Source organism: Ictidomys tridecemlineatus, unplaced genomic scaffold (genome assembly GCF_052094955.1).
Source record: "Ictidomys tridecemlineatus isolate mIctTri1 unplaced genomic scaffold, mIctTri1.hap1 Scaffold_770, whole genome shotgun sequence".
Lineage (NCBI taxonomy): Eukaryota > Metazoa > Chordata > Mammalia > Rodentia > Sciuridae > Ictidomys > Ictidomys tridecemlineatus.
Window position 1 is genome coordinate 57916 of NW_027525653.1, and position 5265 is coordinate 63180.

Genomic DNA, 5265 nt, shown 5'->3' on the forward strand with positions numbered 1-5265 from the left:
GCACCTTAGTCTACAACCTGTGCTCTCTTAAAAGAACTACTGCAGCCCTGTCTTCAACCTGTGCTCTCTGTAAAAGTTTTTCTGCACCACAGTCTCCAAACCCTGCTCTCTTTAACGATCTTTCTGCACCCCAGTCTCCAAACTCTGCTCTCTGTAATGATCCTTCTGCACCCCAGTCTCAAAACTCTTTTCTCTAAAACAGTTATTCTGCACCCCAGTCTCCAACTTCTTCTCTGTATAATAGTCCTTCTGTTCCGCAGTCTCCAACCTTTGTTCTTATTCAGGGTACTTATTCACCACAGTATCCAACCTCAGCTTTCTGTATCCGTCGTTTTCCACAACAGTCTGCAAACTCTGCCCGCTGTAACAGACCTTCTGCAACTTAGTCTGCATCCTCTGCTCTGTGTAACAGTCCTTCTACACCCCAGTTTCCATCCTCTGCTCTCTGCAACAGACATTTTGCACCGCAGACTCCAACATCTGCTCTCTTAAACAGTTCTTCCTCACCCCAGTCTCGAACCTCTGCTCTCTTTAACAGTCCTTATGTACTTCAGACTCCAACCTCTGCTCTCTGTAAGGCTCCTTCAACACCCCAGTTTTCAAACTCTGCTTTCTGTATCAGTTCTTGTGCACTCCAGTCTCCAAACTCTGCTCTCTGTAACATCCTTCTGCAACCTAGTCCCCAAACACTGCTCTCTGTAACTGTCCTTCTGCACCCCAGTCTCCAACATCTTCTCTCTGCAACAGTCCTTCTGCAATAAGTCTCCAAGATATTCTCTCTGCAACAGTCCTTCTCCACCCGAGTTTCAAACCTCTGCTGTCTGCAACAGTTCTTTTGCACCCAGGTCACAAAGGTCTGCTTTCTATATCAGTCCTTCTTAAACCCAGTCTCTGACGTCTGCTCTCTGTAACAATCCTTCTGCACCTCAATCTCCAACCTCTACTCTCTGCACCAGTCCTTCTCCACCCCAGTCTCCAACCTCTGATATCCCGAGAAGTCTTTCTGAACCCCAGTCTCCAACATCTGCTCTCTGCAACAGTTCTTCTGCACCTCAGTCTGAAAACTCTACTCTCTGCAATGATCCTTGTGTACCCCAGTCTCCAAAATCTGCTTTCTGTAACAGTCCTTCTGCACCTCAGTCTCCAACTTCTGCTCTCCATAAAAGTTCCTCTGCACCCCAGTCTTTAACATGTACTCTCTAAACAGTCCTTCTACACCCCTGTCCAAATACAGAAGAATGAGACCTGAACTATCGCTCACCTGCAAAAAATCAACTCAAAATGCATTAACGACCCAGGCACTAGACCAGAAATTATGCAGTTTCTAGAAAAAAACAAAGTCAATACTCCAACCTACAGGCAGAGGCAATGACTTTCTCAATAGGATGCCAAAGCTCAGGAGATAACACCAAAAGTTAGCTAATAGGATGGCATCAAATTAAGAAAGTTCTGCACAGCAAAAGAGACAATTAGATTATGAACAAAGAACCTATGGAAAGGGAGAAAATCTTTATGAGGGGCTCTTCTAAAAGACGATGAATATTCAGAATATTAATAAAGAACTCAAAAAACTTAACATCAAACTCACAATTATTAAATAACCCTATTATCATATAACCCAATTACCAAATGGGAAACTAAAAGAACTAAACAGACACGTCTTAGAAATAAATATGTGAGTGGCCAACAAATATATGAAAATACTTGCAAGTCAAGACTACCCTGAGACTTCATCTCACTTCAGTGACAAAGGCAAGCACCAAGAATACAAACAAAAACCAGTGTGACAAGGAGAGAATTGGAGAGAAAGGAGCACTCTCACCCTGTTGGTGGGCATGTAAATCAGCACAACCACCATGGAAATCGGGATGTAGGCTCCTCAGGAGTAGCCATGGACGACCCTGCGACCCAGCTCTACCTCTGCGGATCAAAGTCATCATACTATAATGACACATACATGCCCATGAACCAGCCGAAGGGACATCAGTGGAAGAATGGATAAAGAACATCTGGTATATGCACACTGGAATTTCATTCAGCCATAAAGAAGAACGAAATTATGTCATGCTGGAAGATGGATGGATCTTCAGAACATTAAGGGAAATAAGCAACACAGAGAGTTAAGGGCCGTATGTTTTTCTATTGTTAAAGCTAGAGGGGGTAAAGGAAGAAAAGTTGGGAAGGAAGTCTCATCATGAAAGTTGAAGGAAGATAAGTAGAGTCAAAGCACCAGGGGAGGAGGTAAGGAAAAGGGAAATATTGGAATAATATTGGCAAAAGTTCACGGTTATTTTGTGTGCATGTTCAAATATGTGTCAGCAAATCTTACCATTATGGACCACTACAATGCACCAATGAAGAGTGAAAAGAAGAGTTTCACATTACATGGGACAGACACTATTCTAGGAGGGTGCCCATATTATCCCATCTATAAATACCACGATCATTTACCACTGTGAAAAATCTCTACAGATTAAAATATTCTGATCACTGCTCCACAACATGGCCTCTTCTACTTCAGGGTCCCCTTATTCTCACTGAAATCAGGAAGCCCATTTCAACGATGCCATCTGTTAATGTCTTCCCAGGCTGCCGAGGACAGCAGCTGTGGGTTTCACAAGGATCTGGTGCTGCCTTCTGAAAGCATGTCCACGAGGCCTTGGCGAAGGCTGGTGCTCCAGGCCCTCCTCCAGATCCAACTGTGAGGCCAGGGAAGGTGTCACATAACATGCCATCCAACACCTTATTTATTTCTGACCACCATCCTCTCCATTATTCCAGGATCATATCGGTCATTGAACTTAAGCAAACACTGAGTCCAGATTTCTGTCCATTAACCAAAGAGAGTCTAATAGCCACTCCCCGTGGCTCAGGAAAATCCTTGGCCCTAACATTTCTGGTGATTACATCCCTGTGACTGCATTCAAGATGATCCAGAAATATGTCCTGACTTCTTTGGTCTATAAGACTCAAACAAATTCTCTTATATATTCTTAAGGCTCCTATTAACAAAATACAGTAAAATATTTACCTTTTATTTTGGTGTGACCCTTATACTCTCCTGGGCTATATTTTATACTCATACCTGAGGCGTTCTAGGATCAGACCCCAATTAAGATTCTGGTGATAATGTGGGATGATGGATGAATATCTTAAAGACAATTGGGCTGGGGATGTGGCTCAAGCAGTAGTGAGCTTGCCTGGCACGCGTACGGCCCGGGTTTGATCCTCAGCACCACATACCAACAAAGATGTTGTGTCCTCCGAGAACTAGAAAATGAATATTAAAAATTCTCTCTCTCTCTCTCTCTCTCTCTCTCTCTCTCTCTCTCTCTCTCTCTCTCTCTCCCCTCTCTTCTCCTCTCCTGTCCTCTCTCACTCTCTCTTAAAAAAAAAAGACAACTGGCCAGGTAGAGTCAGCACAGGGTCTTCAATTTAGGGAAAGCTAGTCTCCTCGGGGGAGGAGGGGCTGCTTCTGACAGCAAAGAGGGTTAATGGAGATTCCAGGGTTCAAGGCTCTGAGATTTGTCTAATTACACTGGTATTTTGCCATTCTAATTAAGAGGGTCTCAATCATTCCCCCATTAATGTCCTAATTGACATAACAGAGACCTGGAAAAATTGTGGATTTATAATTTTTTTGTACTTCTGCAATTTGGAGAATTGGATGTTTTATTCTGATATTAACCTTTATCAATTTTCAGAGAGAAAATATTTCTGATGATCTGAACCTGACTTGAAGGAGGAATTTAATGCTTGAACCTATCATTTTCTTTCTGTAAGTCTCCCACTCCAGTCAGTAATAGCAGTCTGTAGTCATGTTGTAATGTTCATTTCCACCCTGAAGGTCGATGGTGTTATTCCAAAGCTCAGTTTTCCATAGACGTTTGATTTCAGGCAATGATAACTTAAAGTCTCTGTTGGGTCATTGCACACCAGGAATTATCAGGTCTCCTTTCCCATAGGCTGTGACATCATCAACATATAGAATTCCCTCAGGTCAGACATCTAAACTACCTCCTAAGATCTGTTATCTAGGACCATCTCTGATGTAAACCACTATTGTGGTCAGTGCCACCGTGGTCAGGTAGATATGAAGAACGACTCTTGATGTCTTAGGGTAGAGGAAGTTGACACAGAAAAAAGTTATAAAATGGTTGGGAGATCTGGAAGAAAAAAGAAAAAAAGGGCAGGTGACACCACCCCATATATGGAAACCCTAACTTCCCTGAAAGGAGACACTCATTCCACGCTACTGTGACTCACAGTCAGGAACAGCTGTCTAGGAGCCTGCACACACAGCTCCTGGCACCAAGGAGATTAGTTCCTGCCTCTACAGGGCTGGTTTGCTGCTGCTGCTATGGGATAAAAAAAAACACTTTCTTTCTTTCCTTTCTTCCTCTCTGCCTAGTGTTTGGCTGATCTTGACAGAACCTCCTAAAAAGGAGGCCTGCATGCAGGGGAGTGTGGGAAACGAGTTTCTCGTACTTTCTGTCCCTCTGGTGTGGGGAGAACACAGAAGGACAGAGATGGTGCTGAACACCCACACAAGGTGTCCGAAACACTTGAACCTGAAAGTGGGAAAAGGGTGTTTGTGAAAAGAGAGGAGAGAAAGAAGTCTCAGAGATTTTAAAAGCGGGAGTTGGAGTTGAAGCTCCAGATACAGACTCTCTAACCAGGTGCCTACAAGTCCCTGGGAGGCATCTTTTTCAGATGACTGTATACTACAGTTTGAAGATTTGTCTAGACTTTGATCGTGCAAACGGATGCACACCATCCATCCAGCTTCCTCAGGGCACTCTGGACCTCATTGCTTCTCAGGCTGTGAATTACGGGGCTAAACAGTGGGCTCACCACACAGAAGAGAACAGAGACCAGGGTGTCTATGTCCAGGCTTCTCTGGGCCTGTCATAGTGGAAGTTGGCTGTTCCATAGAAGACAACCACGACAGTGAGGGGGGACACAGGTGGAGAACGCCTTCCTCCTTCCCTGGGCAGAAGGAGTCCCCAGGATGGCCGCCATGAAGAGTGCTTAGGAGCCTGCAGTGAAGAGGCAGAGGCTCAGGCCCATGGTGGCACTGACCACGTGGAGCGCAGACTCGTTGACAGAGGTATCTGAGCAGGAGAGCTTCAGAAGCAATGGGGTGTCACAGAGAAAGTGGTTGAACTGGTGGGGCCCACACAGAGTGAGTGTGATGGCCAGCACCGTGTGTGTGACCAAATTCACCAGCCCACACAGCCAGGACCAAGTCACCAGGCAAACACA